Source organism: Coregonus clupeaformis, chromosome 7 (genome assembly GCF_020615455.1).
Source record: "Coregonus clupeaformis isolate EN_2021a chromosome 7, ASM2061545v1, whole genome shotgun sequence".
Lineage (NCBI taxonomy): Eukaryota > Metazoa > Chordata > Actinopteri > Salmoniformes > Salmonidae > Coregonus > Coregonus clupeaformis.
In genome coordinates, this window is record NC_059198.1 from 68,963,483 (window position 1) to 68,987,271 (window position 23,789).

The following is a 23,789-nucleotide window of genomic DNA, read 5'->3' on the forward strand; positions in this document are numbered from 1 at the left end:
GTTCTCAGTTCATCGTGCAGACAGGAATAAATATCTCTCCAGGAAGCAGAAGGGCGGAGGTGTGTGTTTCATGATTAACGACTCATGGTGTAATTGTAGTAACATACAGGAACTCAAGTCCTTCTGTTCACCCGACCTAGAATACCTCACAATCAAATTCCGACCGTATTATATCCCAAGAGAATTTTCTTCGGTTATAGTCACGGCTGTGTATATCCCCCCTCAAGCCGATACCACGACAGCCCTCAAAGAACTTCACTGGACTTTATGCAAACTGAAAACCACATATCCTGAGGCTGCATTTATTGTAGCCGGGGATTTTAACGAAGCAAATTTGAGGACTAGGCTGCCGAAGTTCTATCAACACATTGACTGTTGTACTTGCGCTGCTAAAATCCTCGACAATTGCTATTCGAACTTCCGGGATGGTTATAAGGCCCTCCCCCGCCCTTCTTTCGGCAAATTTGACCACGACTCCATCTTGCTCCTCCCTTTCCTATAGGCAGAAACTCAAACAGGAAGTACCCGTGCTAAGGACTATTCAACGCTGGTCTGACCTATCGGAATCCACACTTCAAGATTGTTTTGATCACGCGGACAGGGATATGTTCCGGGTAGCTTGCGAAAATAATTTAGATGAATAAACTGAAACGGTGACTGAGTTTATCAGGAAGTGTATAGGTGATGTTGTGCCAACTGTGACTATTAAAACCTACCCTAACCAGAAACCGTGGATAGATGGCACCATTCGCGCAAAACTGAAAGCGCGAACCACCGCATTTAACCATGGCAAGGTGACTGGGAATATGGCAGAATACAAACAGTGTAGCTACTCACTCTGCAAGGCAATTAAACTGGCAAAACATCAGTATAGAGACAAAGTGTAGTCGCAATTCAACGGCTCAGACACAAGATGTATGTGGCAGGGTCTACTGACAATCACGGACTATAAAAGGAAAACCGACGTCTCGCTTCCAGACAAGCTAAACACCTTCTTCGCCCGCTTTGAGGATAACACAGTGCCACCGACAAGGCCCACTACCAAGGACTGTGGCCTCTCCTTCTCTGTGGCTGACGTGAGTAAGACATTTAAGCATGTTAACCCCCGCAGGGCTGCCGGCCCAGACGGCATCCCTAGCCGCGTCCTCAGAGCATGCGCAGACCAGCTGGCTGGTGTGTTTACGGACATATTCAATCTCTCACTTTCCCAGTCTGCTGTTCCCACATGCTTCAAGATGGCCACCATTGTTCCTGTACCCAAGAAAGCAAAGGTAACTGAACTAAATGACTATCACCCCGTAGGATTCACCTCTGTCATCATGAAGTGCTTTGAGCGACTAGTCAAGGATCATATCACCTCTACCTTACCTGTCACCCTAGACCCACTTCAATTTGCTTACCGCCCCAATAGATCCACAGACGATGCAATTGGCATCACACTGCACACTGCCCTATCCCATCTGGACAAGAGGAATACCTATGTAAGAATGCTGTTCATTGACTATAGCTCAGCATTCAACACCATAGTACCCTCCAAGCTCATCATTAAGCTCGAGGCCCTGGGTCTGAACCCCGCCCTGTGCAACTGGGTCCTGGACTTCCTGACGGGTCGCCCCCAGGTGGTGAAGGTAGGAAACAACATCTCCACTTCACTGATCCGCAACACTGGGGCCCCACAAGGGTGCGTGCTCAGCCCCCTCCTGTACTCCCTGTTCACCCATGACTGTGTGGCCAAGCATGCCACCAACTCAATCATCAAGTTTGCAGATGACACAACAGTAGTAGGCTTGATTACCAACAATGACGAGAGGTGAGGGCTCTGGGAGTGTGGTGCCAGGAAAATAACCTCTCACTCAACGTCAACAAAACAAAGGAGATTATCTTGGACTTCAGGAAACAGCAGAGGGTGCACCCCCCTATCCACATCGACGGGACCGCAATGGAGAAGGTGGAAAGCTTCAAGTTCCTTGGCATACACATCACTGACAAACTGAAATGGTCCACCCAGGCAGACAGTGTGGTGAAGAAGGCGCAATCAACCACCTGAGCCACGGCCTGTTCACCCCGCTATCATCCAGAAGGCGAGGTCAGTACAGGTGCATCAAAGCTGGGACCGAAAGAATGAAAAACAGCTTCTATCTCAAGGCCATCAGACTGTTAAATAGCCATAACTAGCACATTAGAGGCTGCTGCTGCCTATTGAAATCACTGGCCACTTTAAGAAATGGAACACTAGTCACTTTAATAATGTTTACATATCTTGCACTACTCATCTCATATGTATATACTGTATTCTATTCTATAATATTCTACTGTATCTTAGTCCATGCCACTCTGTCATTGCTTGTCCATATTTGTATATAGTCTTAAATTCCATTCCTTACTAGATTTGTGTGTATAGGGTATATGTTGTGAAATTGTTAGATATTACTTGTTAGATATTACTGCACTGTCGGAGCTAGAAGTACAAGCATTTTGCTACACCCGCAATAACATCTGCTAAACACGTGTATGTGACAAATAAAATGTGAATTGATTTGATGTGTACACCCTTACCAAACCAGACCCTAACAGCCACATCAAAACTCTTGTCACACCCTCAGTCTACTCAGTAATGGGTGTTATAGTAGTCCTAGATGTCAACAATTCCCCCAAGAACCTGTTACGAAGTTGTTGTTTTTAAAAACATACAATATCCATAAAATATAGGGTTCTTATAAAGGAGAGAGACTGAACAGGCTACGTAATACGCTACGTAACAAAAACCCAACCATACACAACATTCAGAACATTGATTTGACAAGAGGGGGCTACTCCAGGGTTAGTTTTGGGAGAACTTGCATTACTCTCATACATGTCACCAGTAGCCATGTCCATAATAACGGTTAATAGCGTGTAATATAATATGGGCGTGTCTTAAATTCATGACGTCAGCAGGCATTTCCTGTGGAAGTGGGGCTTTGCTTAGAGGAGAGCGCTGCGGACTTGTCTCTTCATCTAATTTTGCAAAGAAAAAGAGGTTCGCGGCCACGGGAATATACTAAATATATCTAATAAGTACACTTTTATACAACCAAATAGTATACTATATTTGTCCCTTTCGCAATGGAGTAACTGTTTAAGGAATGACCCACGGGGGAGTGAATCGACCGTGACTTTTTGCAGGAGGAGAAAGTAGCTCCCTTTGCCAACAAGGCAATTGTTGCTGTGTCTACACTGGGTCGCGGATCACTACGGGGATTTTTTTTTAAAGGATACATTTACGTATGTTGCCTCGGCAATAAATCACGCGGATAAGGTAAATGCTATAATTTGATAATTGTATGAACCCTGTTTTTATCCGTTCGTTGATTACTCTCCAACCAAAGTATGAATTTTCCACATGGATGAAGGACTTGGATGATGGATATCCTATCTAGATTTCAAGTTTTTCACAGGCAGACAGTAGGATCTTGGCAGTCTTCGAATTTGGACCAGAATAAATATTTTGGGTAGAGAGGGAATATCTGTTACAGATGGATCTCAATCTGTCTTTTGATTTTTTTGCGTTGATGGTAAGATAAATATATTTTGGACAATATATTGTTTTTAAGTAGTGTTTTGAACAACATTTCATCTGACAATTTAGCCTTCAATGTTTTTTTTTTCAACAACGAATATGTCATAGTCATGTTTCATCTTGCTGTTTTTGTAGACGCATTGGATAGGCTTCCGTGCTTGATGCCTGCCCTACAGTGGGGGCCACTGGTCTATAATAGATAATAAACCGGGTAGTTTGGCTCCTGGATGCTGATTGGCTGAAAGCCGTGGTATATGTTTACTGTTATAATTATGTTGGAACCGGTTTATAATAGCAATAAGGAACCTCTGAGGTTTGTAATATATGTCCAATATGCCACTGCTAAGGGCTGCATCCAGGCACTCCCCATCGTGCTTAAGAACAGCTATTTAGGCGTGGTATATTTAAGCAATAAGGCCTGAGTAGGTGTGGTATATGGCCAATATACCACGGCTAAAGGGTGTTCTTACGCACAACGCAATGCGGAGTGCCTGGACACAGCCCTTAGCTGTGGTATATTGGCCATATATCACAAACCCCCGAGGTGCCTTATTGCTATTATAAACTGGTTACCAACATAATTAGAGCTGTAAAAATAAATGTGATCACATGATCCATGTCTCATACAAGTATGGTCCGTGTCTCATACAAGTAGGTCTGTGTCAAATTAACAATAAATAATCTTATAGACTAAGGCCACACAGCTGCTTCTGTTGATGGTCATCATCACATTAAATGTGTGGTGGTGTTGATGCTTGAGAGATCGGTTTGTGTATGTGGAGAAGGCCTCTGCGTGTGTGTGTTGAGATGAGGTGTGTTTGGGTCATGACCCATGGATAACATCAGGGCTTGGTGTGTCCCAAAGAAGAACACAGCCAGTGGTTATAACTTCAAAACAAACATGTCTACACACAGCCTCCTTTTAGTCTTTTAGAGTGATATCTCTCTCTCTCCTGATACAGTCAATGTAATTTTCTTTGATCCACCACCAATCAGCTTACAAACGCAACAGCGTCAGACATTCAGTTGCCCTTTATAATGTAAGATGGTACGTAAGTATCATATCACCTCCACCTTACCTGACACCCTAGACCCACTAAAATTTGCATACCGCCCCAATAGATCCACAGACGATGCAATTGCCCTCACACTGCACACTGCCCTATCCCATCTGGACAAGAGGAATACCTATGTAAGAATGCTGTTCATTAACTACAGCTCAGCCTTCAACACCATAGTACCCTCCAAGCTCATCATTAAGCTCGGGGCCCTGGGTCTGAACCCCACCCTGTGCAACTGGGTCCTGGGCTTCCTGACAGGCTGCCCCCAGGTGGTGAAGGTAGGAAACAACACCTCCACTACGCTGATCCTCAACACAGGGGCCCCACAAGGGTGCGTGCTCAGCCCCCTCCTGTACTTCCTATTCACCCATAACTGTGTGGCCACGCATGCCTCCAACTCAATCATCAAGTTTGCAGACGACACAACAGTAGTAGGCTTGATTACCAACAATGATGAGACAGCCTACAGGGAGGAGGTGAGGCCCTGGCAGAGTGGTGCCAGGAACAGAACCCCTCCCTCAATGTCAACAAAACAAAGGAGTGGATCATGGACTTCAGGAGACAGCAGAGGGAGCACATCCCTATCCACATCGATGGGACCGCAGTGGAGATGGTGAAAAGCTTCAAGTTCCTCAGCGTACACATCACTGACAATCTGAAATGGTCCACCAACACAGACAGTGTAGTGAAGAATATACAACAGCACCTTTTCAACAAGAAATTCGGCTTGGCCCCTAAGACCTTCACAAACTTTTACAGATGCACTACTGAGAGCATCCTGTCGGGCTGTATCACCGCCTGGTACGGCAACTGCACCGCCCGCAACCGCAGGGCTCTCCAGAGGGTGGTGCGGTCTGCCCAACGCATCACAGGGGGCACACTGCCTGCCCTCCAGGACACATACAGCACCAGATGTCACAGGAAGGCCAAAAAGATCATCAAGGACATCAACCACCTGAGCCACGGCCTGTTCACCCCGCTATCATCCAGAAGGCGAGGTCAGTACAGGTGCATCAAAGCTGGGACCGAGAGACTGAAAAACAGCTTCTATCTCAAGGCCATCAGACTGTTAAATAGCCAACACTAGCCGGCCTCCACCCAGTACCCTGCCCTGAACTTAGTCACTAGCCGGCTACCACCCGGTTACTCAATCCTGCACCTTAGAGGCTGCGGCCCTATCTACATAGACATGGAATCACTGGTCACTTTAATAATGTTTACATACTGTTTAACTCATTTCATATGTATACAGTGGGGGAAAAAAGTATTTAGTCAGCCACCAATTGTGCAAGTTCTCCCACTTAAAAAGATGAGAGAGGCCTGTAATTTTCATCATAGGTACACGTCAACTATGACAGACAAATTGAGAAAAAGAATTCCAGAAAATCACATTGTAGGATTTTTAATGAATTTATTTGCAAATTATGGTGGAAAATAAGTATTTGGTCAATAACAAAAGTTTCTCAATACTTTGTTATATACCCTTTGTTGGCAATGACACAGGTCAAACGTTTTCTGTAAGTCTTCACAAGGTTTTCACACACTGTTGCTGGTATTTTGGCCCATTCCTCCATGCAGATCTCCTCTAGAGCAGTGATGTTTTGGGGCTGTCGCTGGGCAACACAGACTTTCAACTCCCTCCAAAGATGTTCTATGGGGTTGAGATCTGGAGACAGGCTAGGCCACTCCAGGACCTTGAAATGCTTCTTACGAAGCCACTCCTTCGTTGCCCGGGCGGTGTGTTCGTGATCATTGTCATGCTGAAAGACCCAGCCACGTTTCATCTTCAATGCCCTTGCTGATGGAAGGAGGTTTTCACTCAAAATCTCACGATACATGGCCCCATTCATTCTTTCCTTTACATGGATCAGTCGTCCTGGTCCCTTTGCAGAAAAACTGCCCCAAAGCATGATGTTTCCACCCCCATGAATCTGCAACAGGCCTCTTTCATCTTTTTAAGTGGGAGAACTTGCACAATTGGTGGCTGACTAAATACTTTTTTCCCCCACTGTTTACTGTATTCTACTGTATTCTAGTCAATGCCGCTCCGACATTGCTCGTCCTTATATTTATATATTCTTTTACTTTTAGATTTGTGTGTATTGTTGTGAATTGTTAGATACTACTGCACTGTTGGAGCTAGGAACACAAGCATTTTGCTACACCGGCAATAACATCTGCTAAATATGTCTATGCGACCAATACAATTTCATTTATGGAAGGAGGAGAGCGATGTTGTGCACTGTGCAGGCAGAGTCACATTAATTGGATCAAACAGAAAAAGTCCCTCATTTTAATCTCAGGTAAGATGTCTGTCGCGTGTGTGCTCGCGTGTGCGTTTGTGTGTGTGCGAGCGTGTGGGTTTTCTTTAACCTTGTAAATACAGCCGGCCGAGGCGTGCTAACTTCTCAGTATGGCTAGAGTTTAATTAAGGAAATGGAGTGGTGTGGATGGAGGGAATGAGCGATGGAAGGAAAGTAGAGGAAGGGAGGAGGAGAAGGGGGTAGGGCTAATTGAGGGAGAAGAAGAGAGGACGGGTGTGTGTGTTTACACGTGGGAGGGTGTGTGTGTGTGTGTGTGTGTGTGTGTTAGGAGAGATGGAGGGTGGAGACGGTAGGAGACGGTAGGCTGGGGATCTACCAGCTGAATGGATGTGACCCCAACCCCAGATAACAGCTGCTGGAGGGCTGGCTTTTCATCTGATTTACAGATCCACTGACAGAAGACCCCGCCCTGCTGTTCTGGGGGACGTGATGTTTCGTGTGTGTGTGTGTGTGTGTGTGTGTGTGTGTGTGTGTGTGTGTGTGTGTGTGTGTGTGTGTGTGTGTGTGTGTGTGTGTGTGTGTGTGTGTGTGTGTGTGTGTGTGTGTGTGTGTGTGTGTGTGTGTGTGTGTGTGTGTGTGTGTGTGTGTGTGTGTGTGTGTGTGTGTGACACAGACCCTGCGTCCTCCTGTCCCTCTGAGATGGAAGTGATGAATGGGCACTATATCTGCTGCTACTCCAACACATGATTTGTGCTGAAAGGGGAGATTTGTTAAGAAAACAAGTAGTACAAGGACTGCCTGTTACACCCATAACACACAACAATGAGTAGTCTGACTCTATAACAAAGAGAGTTAACATATGATAACAATGTGGTTATCATGTTTTGTTTGTCAGTAAATCACTGTCTGCTCTAACTAGCACATCATGGAATCCCCTAAGGACTTTAACCATGTGAGAGTGGAAAAATAAGAAATCATAATTAGTTCTCAACCTGATTTTTCTAAGCTTATTTCAGTCTAATTATGAAATCATCTTGTGCTGATGTTAGGATGTTATTGCAATGTATCTGAATGAGATAAAGGTATAAGAATAGTCATTATTTGTTGTGTTTAGCCATTGGATTACATATAGAACCACGAATGATAGGGTTTCTATGGTTAACCCTAAATCAGATTGATTTCCACTCTTTTAAAAGTATCTGTTTGCTGTCTGGGTGGGAATGGTCATTCTGTGTGTGGAAATTGTGGGTTAGGGCTTTGAGTTTAGGTTTGACCTCCTCAGTAGTTTATATAAAGGGTAGCCCTAATGCCCTCCCACTCCCACTCCCCTTTCCCCTCCAACTCAGAGGCATTTTGTGATTTCCACATCCAGGTCTAAAAACAGCATCAAAACCACTCAGAGAAAGGGGGTGGTTAAGGTTGTGCAAATGGCACGCTTTTCCCTATGTAGTGCACTACTTTTCACCAGGGTCCATAGGGGAATAGGATGCCATTTGGGATGGAGCTTTAGTTTAGTCGACCTGGCAAGGCTACAGGAGGTCTGTGTTGAAATTGGGCCAATCTCCTTATATTGTTAGTAAATAGTAGAGCGGGATGATCTCAGGCTGTGTGCAGCCATCTTATCTCAGCCTGTGTGTAGTCAGATGTTGTTAATTGTTATGACAGTTTGAACATTTGAGAGCTTTAAGTGGAATTGAGGCCTTGCACATTTTGGGGGTTTACAGTGCTTTGCTACATGAACGTTCTATTTTGGAGGAGTTTAAATTAGTTTTAATTTACAGTTACACCATATCTTTGTTTAAGATAATTGAACATTTACCAGTCCCTCTCATTGCCATGGTATTCTTATCTATGCTGTATGCACGAGTATACCGAAATGAACAAAGTGCCTGTGTTCAAGCTTCATGAATGATATTTGTTAAATATTGATCATTAAAGGAGATTGAAGGGACAGAACAGATCCTTAATTCAACCCTTCAATTTCATGACAGCCTTATCTCAGCATGGCCCTCGCTTAGAAGCCTCTGTTCCTACAGAACTCTGAGACCTAAAGGGTCATGCATGGTCACTCAGTTGCATACAGTGAGGGAAAAAAAGTATTTGATCCCCTGCTGATTTTGTACGTTTGCCCACTGACAAAGAAATGATCAGTCTATAATTTTAATAGTAGGTTTATTTGAACAGTGAGAGACAGAATAACAACAACAAAATCCAGAAAAACGCATGTAAAATTTTTTATAAATTGATTTGCATTTTAATGAGGGAAATAAGTATTTGACCCCCTCTCAATCAGAAAGATTTCTGGCTCCCAGGTGCCTTTTATACAGGTAACGAGCTGAGATTAGGAGCACACTCTTAAAGGGAGTGCTCCTAATGTCAGTTTGTTACCTGTATAAAAGACACCTGTCCACAGAAGCAATCAATCAATCAAATTCCAAACTCTCCACCATGGCCAAGACCAAAGAGCTCTCCAATAATGTCAGGGACAAGATTGTAGACCTACATAAGGCTGGAATGGGCTACAAGACCATCGCCAAGCAGAAATCCTGCAGTGCCCGCAAGGTCCCCCTGCTCAAGAAAGCACATATACAGGCCCGTCTGAAGTTTTGCCAATGAACATCTGAATGATTCAGAGGAGAACTGGGTGAAAGTGTTGTGGTCAGATGAGACCAAAATCGAGCTCTTTGGCATCAACTCAACTCGCCGTGTTTGGAGGAGGAGGAATGCTGCCTATGACCCCAAGAACACCATCCCTACCGTCAACCATGGAGGTGGAAACATTATGCTTTGGGGGTGTTTTTCTGCTAAGGGGACAGGACAACTTCACCGCATCAAAGGGACGATGGACGGGGCCATGTACCGTCAAATCTTGGGTGAGAACCTCCTTCCCTCAGCCAGGGCATTGAAAATGGGTCGTGGATGGGTATTCCAGCATGACAATGACCCAAAACACATGGCCAAGGCAACAAAGGAGTGGCTCAAGAAGAAGCACATTAAGGTCCTGGAGTGGCCTAGCCAGTCTCCAGACCTTAATCCCACAGAAAATCTGGTGGCCAACTACAAGAAACGTCTGACCTCTGTGATTGCCAACAAGGGTTTTGCCACAGAGTACTAAGTCATTTTTGCAGAGGGGTCAAATACTTATTTCCCTCATTAAAATGCAAATCAATTTATAACATTTTTGACATGCGTTTTTCTGGATTTTTTTGTTGTTATTCTGTCTCTCACTGTTCAAATAAACCTACCATTAAAATTATAGACTGATAATGTCTTTGTCAGTGGGCAAACGTACAAAATCAGCAGGGGATCAAATACTTTTTTCCCTCACTGTATTTTCCTTTAGCCTATAGCCCAGAAATGTAGAAGTTGCAGGCTATAGGATACAATGCAGTACTGTTCAAAATGGCTTTCCCCCGTTACAAATGCTAGCTTTTCATTTGCATTAGTAAGACAAAACATGGATGAAGAATCAATGCTTTGTGCCAGTTCAGGTAAGTTAGAGGAATGCAAAACACAACACAACATTCAATTGCAGCTTCTGAAAAAACGTACATATTGTCTTGCAATGGAAGTTGACAGTTATTTTTCCAGTGATCCCAGGAGGAAGTAGTGTAGTAGTGAGTGCTTACTGTTCCAGGCCTGCAGAGATTTCACTCCTAGGCTAATTCAGTGAGTTTTCACATAGGCTATGGTCTGTGTTCTGTAGTCCTAACACTTGTGGAATGTTAGCTTCTGTTGGACAGCTTGAGTGTTTTCTTCTCTGCTCAGCTGTTCTCGTGTTAAGTTTTGATTTAGAGTGTGTGTGTGTGTCTGCGTGCACATTAGTGGTGCGCGGGTCAGCTGTTTGTTTACCCGCATCCGCCCGAAATTGCTAATAACCCATCCGCAACCACCCAACTATATGTGATAAAGTGAAAATCTGAGGCCCGCACCAGACCCTAACCCGCTAATATAGAAAATGCGCTGTAGGCTACAGTCAGAAATGGCGGAAAGATTTTTTGACTGGGGGTGCAGATTTTCTTTGCCTGATTCAGTTATGTTTCTGCTTATAATTTCCAACATTTTGGTAGGCTATTTGTTTGTCAACTTGTCTATAATTAGATACATGCAGCTTCGCTTCTGTCATTACATGTTTCCCTAGAAGACTAAATAAACCCTTGCTCACCAGAATAATGTCATAGTCCCCTGTAGCTCAGTTGGTAGAGCATGGCACTTGCAACGCCAGGGTTGTGGGTTCGTTTCCCACGGGGGGCCAGTATGAAAATGTATGCACTCACTAACTGTAAGTCACTCTGGATAAGAGTGTCTGATAAAATGACTAAAATGTAAATGATAAATACACTGAAAAAAATATAAACGCAACATTTAAAAAGGGTTGGTCCCATGTTTCATAAGCTGATCCCAGAATTTTTCTATAAGCATTAAAAGCTTCTGTCAATCAAATTTGTTCACATCCCTGTTAGTGAGCATTTCTCCTTTGCCAAGATAATCCATCCACCTGACAGGTGTGGCATATCAAGAAGCTGATTAAACAGCATGATCATTACACAGGTGCACCTTGTGCTGGGGACAATAAAAGGCCACTCTAAAATTTGCAGTTTTGTCACACAACACAATGCCACAGATGTTTCAAGTTTCGAGGGAGCGTGCAATTGGCATGCTGACTGCAGGAATGTTAATTTCTCTACCATAAGCCGCCTCCAACGTTGATGTAAATAATTTGGCAGTACGTCCAACCGGCCTCACAAGCGCAGACCACATGTAACCACTCCAGCCCAGGACCTCCACATCCGGCTTCTTCATCTGCGGGACCATCTGAGACCAGCCACCCGAACAGCTGATGAAACTGGGGGTTTGCACAACCGAAGGATTTCTGCACAAACTGTCAGAAACCGTCTCAGGGAAGCTCATCTGCATGCTCGTCATCCTCACCACTAGCACGCTGGAGAATTTTGCTCTTCACGGATTAAACCTGGTTTCAACTGTACCTGGCAGACGGCGTGTATGGCGTCATGTGTGCAAGCGATTTGCTGTTGTGAACAGTGTGGCCCATGGTGTGGTGGAGTTATGGTATGGGCAGGCATAAGCTACGGGCAACAAACACAATTGTATTTTATCGATGGCAATTTGAATGCAGAGATATCGTGACGAGATCCTAAGGCCCATTGTCGTGCCATTCATCCTCCGCCTTCATCTCATGTTTCAGCATGATAATGCACGGCCCCGTGTTGCAAGGATCTATACACAATTCCTGGAAGCTGAAAATGTCCCAGTTCTTCCATGGCTTGCATACTTACAGACGTGTCACCCATTGAGCATGTTTGGGATGCTCTCGGTTGACGTGTACGACAGTGTGTTCCAGTTCCCGCCAATATCCAGCAACTTTGCACAGCCATTTAAGAGGAGTGGGACAACATTCCACAGGCCACAATCAACAGCCTGATCAACTCTATGCGAAGGAAATGTGTTGCGTTGCATGAGGCAAATGGTGGTCACACCGATACTTACTTTTTTTTAAAGGTGTCTGTATCTGTATTCCCAGTCATGTGAAATCCATAGATTAGGGCCTAATGAATGTATTTCAATTTACTGATTTCCTTATATGAACTGTAATTAAGTAAAATCTTTGAAATTGTTGCATGTTGCGTTTATATTTTTGGTCAGTGTAGATAGAATGAATGCTTCAATCTAGTTGACATCGGTAAAGTTTTCTCTGTCATATCTGCTTCGCGGAGCAAAGACTTTTAGGGACTGGGGAGAAAATGCAATAACTTTAAAAACAGGGACATTTCCAATTTACCTCAGTTTGACCGGTTGTAAGGAAATAGAAAGCTGTGAAAACGACCCAACATGTTTCTGATAAGATTTCAGTTCAGCTTGAATGCATATTTTATGTGGTTGAAATACTATCAGCTTTTATGATGCTGATAAAGATAGCACCTCTACAGATGGTATCTCTCAAGATGCTGAAATAAATAAATCATATTTATCCACTCCTGTTCAAGTCAAAATTTAGCCTCATGCAACGCAACACAGAAATGCTTAATTCTGCAGGAGTTAATTAATATTAAGGCTATGTGAGAGGTTATAGACCTACAGTCAGTGTCCAGATTTCAGTTTCCATTTAACCCATCTGAACAGTAGGTTACAGTTCCCTTGATGTGCCATAGGCCTATTTTAAGTCCCCATCTTGTGACTGTTGAATTTTGTATAGCAATCATCACACATAACATAGCTATCATCCTCTTTTACCACTTCACTAAATATTTCCTAAACATTACTTTTCTGGCCCTCCCTTCTCTTTATTTTGAACTCTTCATTTCACAGCATTTCTCTTATTGAATTAAACTCCGCCATTGTCCTTTTTGCCTCCGTGGATCGAAGTTAACTTTTTCTGCCCGTTCTCAAAAGCATTTGCAGATTGGCGTGTAGGCTATTTGGCAAGAGTACAGTTATGCCCTAAAGCTTAGGCTTCCGCACTAACGCCAGATAGGCTACATTGAGGTTTTTCTTTCATTATTTTAGGCTATCGATATAAATTGCACAAGAATGATGCATTTATGTATTTTTTAAGGTATTGTTTTCTCTTTATTCAACTTCTATTATTCTTCTATTATTACTGGTTTATTATTAACAACTTCAACAACTTTAGTAAATTAGTCCTTAGCTCAACTGGGAACACATTAGCAGGCAGCTAGCAGGCTTTCCTACAGCAGGCGGAGGGACTTCACTAAGCCCTGATATGAGCGTCTGTGTTGATCCTGCTCCAACACCAAGGCTGTGAGAAACTGATCAATCACTTCTCACAGTAAATATTTACTTGTTTAATGGTCATCTGTCTTCTGCCATGATGTTTCTAATAGCTACCCAAACCATCTCTATTTGTCCAATTCACGTCTTCTTTGTGGGAGACCTTCTCTTACATTATTTTCCGACCCTATTATCCATTAAAGATAAGTGGTAGTGGTAGCAGTGAATGGGCTTGTTGCCGTGCTGTGTTGCTGTGTTTTCCAGAACTTAAATCATTGTGGATGGATAGATTTAAAGATGTGTCTTATTGCCAGGCAGCATGCCGGCTCTCTTCCTGTGTGATTGGGATGAGCTTCCTGTGTTCCAGCAAAGGAAGGGCCAATTCAGCAAACCAATGCAGAGAGAGATGGCTCACTGTACTCCTGCCAGACCTGGGTTCAAATACTTGCCTGGCTTAATGGACCAATAGTATAGTCTGTAACGGCAAACACCACCCATCTGACACTCCAGGCATTCTAGTTCAAAGTATTTAATTGATTTCAAATAGTATTTGAACCCAGGTCTGACTACAGCTGCTGCTGCTGCTGGTCTGAACTCCAGCCCCGAGAGCAAGCTCCCAGGCTCATAGTATTCATCTCCCCTTTTTGATCTCTCAGTGCAGCTTATCATAGTTTAGCTGTTCGAAGGAGACTCAAGTACTATGAGTACCACAGAAATAGATTGTGTATGGAAGTGATTGGTATCCATTAGCTAAGATTCAGATTAAATCAAATGTCTCTCTTCCCCCTTCCCTGAATGATTTTATGGATTCATTATTTGAGATGGTATGGCAAATACATACTTTTTTTTCTGGTTTTATGCTTCTTACACTAAGTATAATTCTCATAGGCCTAGTCTGTGAGAGGGTTTATTATTATCTGAGTGTAAAAACCAGGTGGGTGAGTCAGAAATAGTTAGCACTGCCGTGCTATTTTCAACACAGTGACGGAGCCGTGAATAGTAGTGTGAACTTGGCCATGCTCCAGATATTTTGGGTTGTTGTTCTTTTTTTTTACCTAGTAGTCCTTGTTATAGGCCTAATGATAATTTCAACTGGGGAATTGTATTTTTAGGATAATTATTAGTTTTGTAAGACTAGAGGCAGATTTATTTTGAAGGGGGGAAAGACAAAAATAGGCTTTATTGAAACACACTAGAAAGGCGTAAGTGCTATAGATTTTTTGAAGGACTGCAGGGAGCTAAAGTACCTTCAGGTCAATATTCTTCTAAAAGTGTTATTTTTAAGACATCTGTTGTTATTGCAACTGGAATCAGCTTTCAAACATTGAGTGAGTTTTCTGGGGATATTCCGGTGGAATTGTGTTTGTGTAGACTATATATTTTAATATGGCAGCTTTCTATTCTATTCTATTCTATTCCATTCTTTATTCTATTCTGTGATTGAAGAAGTCTCATTAGTAGGATCTACACGGGCTCTCAAAGCATTCTGGGAATTTGGGACAGTGAGGACATTATCGGGATAATCTTGGCTCAGCCTCTCCTACTCAGAGGATATGACCTTGATTCATTGGGAGAATCTCAATTGCATTGCCTTGATTTCTCGCATCCTCTCTCCTCGTCTCCTTCTCCAAACCCATTGGATGAGAAGGTCAGAGGGGAGGGACCTCTGACCTTCTCATCCAATGGGTTTTGAGAAGGAGGCGAGGACAGAGGACGCGAGAAATCAAGGACATGCATTTGAGATTTTCCCATTGCTTTTGTCTGTCATAAGAGGGTCGGTCGAGATGGGGGAGGAGCATAGAGGGATGATAGAGGGGAGTGAAAGACAGACACTGTTTGATATTCTCCTACACTCCTCCAGTATCTGTGGGGCAGCCTATACGTGTCAAGGCTGAGGGCTGGGCCATGTTTCATGCTCAACCCCTGTTCAAGGGTATATGATGTCATGGTCGTGGTTTAGCCTGGCTCATGAGTAGGGGGTGAACAGAGCAATTGGGAGGGAGGGAGGGAGGGAGGGAGGGAGGGAGGGAGAGAGGGAGGGAGAGAGGGAGGGAGAGAGGGAGGGAGAGAGGGAGGGAGAGAGGGAGGGAGAGAGGGAGGGAGAGAGGGAGGGAGGGAGAGAGGGAGAGAGGGAGAGAGGGAGAGGGAGAGAGGAGAGAGGGAGAGAGGGAGAGAGGGAGAGAGGGAGAGAGGGAGAGAGGGAGAGAGGGAGAGAGGGAGAGAGAGAGAGAGAGAGAGAGAGGTCTGTGACTGGAGTGGAGCAGTCACTGTAAAAGTCATTTCTCTGGACTTAAGGCAGCCCTTTCCCCTTTCTTACAAAACCTGTTTTTCCTTTTCCATTCCTTCTTTTCACGGCTGGAGAAGGAGAAAATCTCAACGCAAGCTCTCTCTGGAGCATTGTCACAGTGGAGTACTGCCAACTTGTCTCTCTGCTTTACCCAGAAAAGCAGCTAGCTTAGCATTTGTGATTCTACTATTATTGCTGCTGCTGCAAGGAAGCTTTCGCTGACGTGTAGATATTTCTAAAGCAAAGGAGCTGCCAAATAAAGCCACTCAGTCGTGACTAAGGCCTGTGAGCGACTCAATCTGAATCTGATGATTAGATTCACAAAGCTTTCAACAATCTAGACATGCAGACATTGTGTTTAACCCTCTCATATCGAGCTTTATACACAATTGGTCTGCATTTTTTTAAATGCGCCTTTATTTATCCAGGAAGCTCCATTGAGGTCAGAAAACCTATTTTACAAGGGAGACCTGGCCAAGAGGGCAGCTCAACAAAAAACAGGGAGAGTGCTCAGAGTGGGCTGTATGTTTTTGGAAGGAAATGGGTGGTTATCATGGTAAAATACCAGGTAGAGGGAAGGGTGGGAGGTTGTGGTAGGAGAGATGGGGCATGACAACTGGTGCCTGTCCAAATATGGCAGCACTACTCAGCTCAGGAACATGCTGTGAGTGCTCTGGTTTCCCCAATGAAGTGCAGGCACCAGGCAGTCAGCTGCTATCCTGGTCTGACAGCTGAGAGGATCCTGTCCCAGAGGAATGCCTGAGAGCTCAGTTCAGGTCCTTTTTAGTCATCTTACTCTCCACAGACAGACCACCATGTATCACCTCTCCTCTCTTGAACACCGTAGTCACTGCTTGTGGGTGTGTCTGTGTGTGCGCACGTCTATCACCTGGATGATGTTTGAGGGAGCTGCCCCACTACCACGCTGTCTAAGCACCAGTGATCTATGTCTGGTTTTGGACATGGTTTAGTTTAACTGGAGATCTCTGAATGTTTTTGTTCCACTCCCAGAGGAGGCAAATACTTTTGAGCAATATGGTTGTTAAGTCAAGTTCCCATAATAGTCTCAATCCCCCCTCCATCCTGTTGGCCCCTGTGTTGTATATCTGACCAGTGAAATATATTTCCAGGAGGTACTGATTCTTAAGTTATGTTACCCTCATGAGCTTAAGATGCAACTCCTCAAAAGCGATATTGTGTACGGTTATCATCTTCGATAAGGGGTAGTACCAGTGTGTTGGTCTAAATGTTATCTTATGTTTTGCTGCCATGTCCCTAGTCCCTCTGACAGTGGAAGACTTGAAGAACATTCCTGTCTCCAGCTGCTAAGCTTCATAGAATAGAAGTAGCCTTGTTGTTTTTCTAGCTTGACACCTCGCTGGCATTTTACAGGCATAGTTTCTCATTCGAACGGTTCCCTGGAACTCTTTGCTGGACTAGAAGTCAAACCAACAAGAATGTTGGAGAAAATAACAGGGGCTGTGGTTTTGGTTCTGACTAAAAACATATAAATTATCTTTATTAACACTGTCCAGAGATCTCAGATGATTATTTTATCTGGTACACAGTAGGTGCTAGACATTTTGGCCTCAAATCAGTGTTACGTGAACTTCAACTTTTGCTGAAGCACTCAGCTAAAGTAGCAACATTTACAACATTTAGTCTCTGCTAGTCTCTAACATAAAGGCATTTGTTTTGTTGACATCTCAACAATGGGTAATAATTAATTGTGGCTCTCAGCTCTTCCAAGATCAGTCAGTCAGCCAGTTAGCCAGCCAGTCAGTCTGTCAGCCAGCCAGTCCGACAATCAGTCAGCCAGTCAGTCTGTCAGCCAGTCAGTCTGTCAGCCAGTCAGCCAGCTAGTCAGTCTAATCTGGGGGACCCAGACAGGTAGTATATCCATCTAGGCTCTGTATAGAACATGATGGAGTACACACACACACACACACACACACACACACACACACACACACACACACACACACACACACACACACAAACACAAACACAAACACACACACACAGAGGCGCTAACGAATGCTTCACTCAACACCATACAGTACTGACTGCCAGAACTCCTCCCTCACATGTAAAGCACTGAAAATGCAGCAGCACTCTTAATGTAGTAACTGTGCGTAGCGTTAGCTGTCATTGACAGGCCAGGGGTTTGCTGTATATTTTGGTCCTATGACAGGTTCCTACCACAACTTTCAATGGTGTGTAAAATGGGGGGAATCCGAATTCATAACTAGCTGTTTTATCTCTGGCCGGCTGGTCGTACCAGCTTTAATGTAAACAATTTCAGCATGCTGATGATTAGCAGTTCTGTGTTGGACAGATGTCCTCAGTAGAGAGGCGTTTACAGAGGATTGTTCTGAAGTCTAAATATTGTAATTCTTCAGCCATTCTTGGACCTGTGACCAAAAACAAGCTACAAATGGACAGTACCAAAACAAATGATCTAATGATTATGTCTCTTTGCAGCAAAATCTGCAGACCTGGGAAGATTGTATACCCCATATAAATAACATTCTATTGGTTGCAAGAATTTTGTACAATCATTTAAATTGAAAAATTATAAGTTTTGAATCTGGCGTCGTTTTGCATATCAGTTCATAAACCATGTGCCATGGAATCGGTACATCAAAAATCTCTTCCCAACTATTTTGCAATCTATATGGGACGGCTGTCAATCCTTTGGTCCTTAAATGAAACTGGTATACTCTTTTATTTATCACAATTTTCTTTAACCAATGATGGTCTTTAATGCATAGCCGACAGACTAGTTCCTTACTTTTTCCCCCTTCCACTTTCGTCTTCCATTTTTGCGGTAATGCTGCAATTATTTGCTTGTATTTTTGGGTAGAGCAGACATTTCCATATGTTTTTGTTAGCTGCATGTGCAACATAACTCCACCAGTCCTACCTATGATATAATTTACAAAGATTATACCTTTTTTTTTTATTATTCAAAAAAGTATGTTTTTTTATCAATTAGTATATTTGAGTTTAACCACAATATTTGTTGCATTATTTGTTATGACGTTTCTGGAGGATTAAATTGAAATTGCAACCAACTTTATATGGCTTGTTTTAGAAATAGTGATATTTGGGAGATTATTTCCTTTTCAAATAATTGAAAGTGAGAGGTTGTAATCTGAATAAAGGGAAAAAGGTCATTCTTGAACATAGGGTGAGACAATCTTACTAATTTGCTAGAGAACCAGTTCGGATTTAAGTATAACTTTTGAATGACTGAAGCTTTTAGTGATAGGTCTAATGCTTTAATATTTAATCATTTCTGTCCTGCCGAATTCATATTCATTATGTAAATAGGCCCATTTAATTTTGTCTGGCTTGCCGTTCCAAATAAAATGGAATATTTTTTTCTCATATAATTGAAAAAAAATTTCACTAGGCGTAGGCAAGACCATAAGCAAATAGGTAAACTGGGATAATACTAGATAGTTAATCAGGGTGATTTTTCCACAAATAGACAACTATTTACCTTTCCATAGTAGCAAGATCTTATCTATTTTTGCAAACTTTCTATTAAAATGTATTGGAGTGAGATCATTTACAGTGGGGAAAAAAATTATTTAGTCAGCCACCAATTGTGCAAGTTCTCCCACTTAAAAAGATGAGAGAGGCCTGTAATTTTCATCATAGGTACACGTCAACTATGACAGACAAATTGAGAAAAAAAATTCCAGAAAATCACATTGTAGGATTTTTTATGAATTTATTTGCAAATTATGGTGGAAAATAAGTATTTGGTCACCTACAAACAAGCAAGATTTCTGGCTCTCACAGACCTGTAACTTCTTCTTTAAGAGGCTCCTCTGTCCTCCACTCGTTACCTGTATTAATGGCACCTGTTTGAACTTGTTATCAGTATAAAAGACACCTGTCCACAACCCCAAACAGTCACACTCCAAACTCCACTGTGGCCAAGACCAAAGACCTGTCAAAGGACACCAGAAACAAAATTGTAGACCTGCACCAGGCTGGGAAGACTGAATCTGCAATAGGTAAGCAGCTTGGTTTGAAGAAATCAACTGTGGGAGCAATTATTAGGAAATGGAAGACATACAAGACCACTGATAATCTCCCTCGATCTGGGGCTCCACGCAAGATCTCACCCCGTGGGGTCAAAATGATCACAAGAACGGTGAGCAAAATCCCAGAACCACATGGGGGACCTAGTGAATGACCTGCAGAGAGCTGAGACCAAAGTAACAAAGCCTACCATCAGTAACACACTACGCCGCCAGGGGACTCAAATCCTGCAGTGCGAGACGTGTCCCCTGCTTAAGCCAGTACATGTCCAGGCCCGTCTGAAGTTTGCTAGAGTGCATTTGGATGATCCAGAAGAGGATTGGGAGAATGTCATATGGTCAGATGAAACCAAAATAGAACTTTTTTGGTAAAAACTCAACTCATCGTGTTTGGAGGACAAAGAATGATGAGTTGCATCCAAAGAACACCATACCTACTGTGAAGCATGGGGGTGGAAACATCATGCTTTGGGGCTGTTTTTCTGCAAAGGGACCAGGACGACTGATCCGTGTAAAGGAAAGAATGAATGGGGCCATGTATCGTGAGATTTTGAGTGAAAACCTCCTTCCATCAGCAAGGGCATTGAAGATTAAAACGTGGCTGGGTCTTTCAGCATGACAATGATCCCAAACACACCGCCCGGGCAATGAAGGAGTGGCTTCGTAAGAACCATTTCAAGGTCCTGGAGTGGCCTAGCCAGTCTCCAGATCTCAACCCCATAGGAAATCTTTGGAGGGAGTTGAAAGTCCGTGTTGCCCAGCGACAGCCCCAAAACATCACTGCTCTAGAGGAGATCTGCATGGAGGAATGGGCCAAAATACCAGCAACAGTGTGTGAAAACCTTGTAAAGACTTACAGAAAACGTTTGACCTGTGTCATTGCCAACAAAGGGTATATAACAAAGTATTGAGAAACTTTTGTTATTGACCAAATACTTATTTTCCACCATAATTTGCAAATAAATTCATTAAAAATCCTACAATGTGATTATCTGGATTTTTTTTCCTCATTTTGTCTGTCATAGTTGACGTGTACCTATGATGAAAATTACAGGCCTCTCTCATCTTTTTAAGTGGGAGAACTTGCACAATTGGTGGCTGACTAAATACTTTTTTTCCCCACTGTATTTATTTTGGGATATGTATACCGAGTATATCCACATCACCATCAGACCATTTTATTGGTAAACTACACAGTAATGTAAAAGTTTTATTTTTTAGTGATCCAATACGTAATATAATACACAATAATTTGGTTGTAATCCTGAGAGGTTAGAAAATATATCTAGATCCTCTATGAGGCTGTGGAAGGATTCAAGTTGTGGATTTAAAAGAAAACATGAATCATCCGAGTACAATGACATTTCTAATCCCTTGATATTATTGTTGGATATGATTTTAATAGCTAACATTTCGATGGCCATAATAAATAGATATGCCGATAGTGGACAACCTTGTTTTTCTCCTCTTGACAGTTTAAAACTTTCTGAGAAATTATTTACTATTTTACACGTAAGGTGTACAATACATACTATACATTATTTTAACCCATTTTATAAGAGATTCTCCACAATTGAAATGCTTCAGGCATTTATATACAGTTGAAGTCGGAAGTTTATATACAGCTTAGCCAAATACATTTCAATTCAGTTTTTCACAATTCCTGACATTTAATACCAGTAAAAATTCCCTGTCTTAGGTCAGGTAGGATCACCACTTTATTTTAAGAATGTGAAATGTCTGAATAATAGTAGAGAGAATGATTTATTTAAGCTTTTATTTCTTTCATCACATTCCAAGTGGGTCAGAAGTTTACATACACTCAATTAGTATTTGGAAGTATTGCCTTTAAATTGTTTAACTTGGGTCAAATGTTTCGGGTAGCCTTCCACAAGCTTCCCACAATAAGTTGGGTGAATTTTGGCCCATTCCTCCTGACAGAGCTGGTGTAGCTGAGTCAGGTTTGTAGGCCTTCTTGCTCGCACACGCTTTTTCAGTTCTGCCCACAAATGTTCTATAGGATTGAGGTCAGGGCTTTGTGATGGCCACTCCAATACTTTGACTTTGTTGTCCTTAAGCCATTTTCCACAACTTTGGAAGTATGCTTGGAGTCATTGTCCATTTGGAAGACCCATTTGCGACCAATCTTTAACTTCCTGACTGATGTCTTGAGATGTTGCTTCAATATATCCACATAATTTTCCTTCCTCATGATGCCATCTATTTTGTGAAGTGCACCAGTCCCACCTCCAGCAAAGCCCCCCCACAGCATGATGCTGCCACCCCTGTGCTTCACGGTTGGGATGGTGTTTTTCGGCTTGCAAGCCATCCCATTTTTCCTCCAAACATAACGATGGTCATTATGGGCAAACAGTTCTATTTTTGTTTCATCAGACCAGAGGACATTTCTCCAAAAAGTACGATATTTGTCCCCATGTGCAGTTGCAAACCGTAGTCTGGCTTTTTTATGGTAGTTTTGGCGCAGTGGCTTCTTCCTTGCTGAGCGGCCTTTCATTTTATGTCGATATAGGACTCGTTTTACTGTGGATATGGATACTTTTGTACCTGTTTCCTCCAGTATCTTCACAAGGTCCTCAACACAGGGGCCCCACAAGAGTGCGTGCTCAGCCCCCTCCTATACGCCCTGTTCACCCATGCCTGCGTGGCCACGCATGCCTCCAACTCAATTCCTCAAGTTTGCAGACGACACAACAGTAGTAGGCCTGATTACCAACAATGATGAGACAGCCTACAGGGAGGAGGTAAAGGCCCTGGTGGAGTGGTGCTAGGAAAATAGCCTCTCCCTCAACGTCAACAAAACAAAGGAGCTGATCGTGGACTTCAGGAGCCAGCAGAGGGAGCACGTCTACATCGATGGGGCCGCAGTGGAGAAGGTGAAAAGCTTCAAGTTCCTCGGCGTATACATCTCTGACAATCTGAAATGGTCCACCCACACAGGAGGATGAAGAAGTTTGGCTTGGCCCCTAAGACCCTCACAAACTCCACCTAGGGTAAAATTTAGATCCTCAGTTAGGTCATTAACTGATTTTTGTACTCTGACATCCTTGAGTAAGTGGGGGGAGTCTGGAAGGGCTTCTAGGAATCGTTGGGTTGTCCGAGAATTTATAGCACGGCATTTGATAGTCCTTGGTTGGGGTCTGAGCAGATTATTTGTTGCGATTGCAAACGTCATCTGATGCAGCACTCCATCACCCTCCTTCTTTGTCAAATAGCCCTTATACAGCCGGGAGGTGTGTTGGGTCATTGTCCTGTTGAAAAACAAATGACAGTCCCACTAAGCCCAAACCAGATGGGATGGCGTATCACTGCAGAATGCTGTGGTAGCCATGCTGGTTAAGTGTGCCTTGAATTCTAAATAAATCACAGACCGTGTCACCAGAAAAGCACCCCCACACCATAACACCTCCTCCTCCATGCTTTACGGTGGGAAATACACATGCAGAGATCATCCGTTCACCCACACCACATCTCACAAAGACACAGCGGTTGGAACCAAAAGTCTCCAGACCAAAGGACAAATTTCCACCGGTCTAATGTCCATTGCTCGTGTTTCTTGGCCGAAGCAAGTCTCTTCTTCTTATTGGTGTCCTTTAGTAGTGGTTTCTTTGCAGCAATTCGACCATGCAGGCCAGATTCACACAGTCTCCTCTGAACAGTTGATGTTGATATGTGTCTGTTACTGGAACTCTGTGAAGCATTTATTTGGGCTGCAATTTCTGAGGCTGGTAACTCTAATTAACTTATCCTCTGCAGCAGAGTTAACTCTGGGTCTTCCATTCCTGTAGCGGT

General features: G+C 43.2%; 1 protein-coding gene across 2 annotated transcripts in view; it reads left to right on the forward strand.

Moving 5' to 3' along the window:
* The first annotated feature begins 2,944 nt into the window (after positions 1 to 2,944).
* The window catches only part of LOC121570010 (integrin beta-1), a 53,451-nt gene continuing 32,606 nt past the window's right edge, over positions 2,945 to 23,789 (forward strand). For both annotated transcript variants that reach the window (XM_041881453.1, XM_041881454.2), the window contains exon 1: positions 2,945 to 3,298. The gene's annotated coding sequence lies outside the window, so the exon portion shown is untranslated. The remainder of the gene's footprint in view (positions 3,299 to 23,789) is intronic.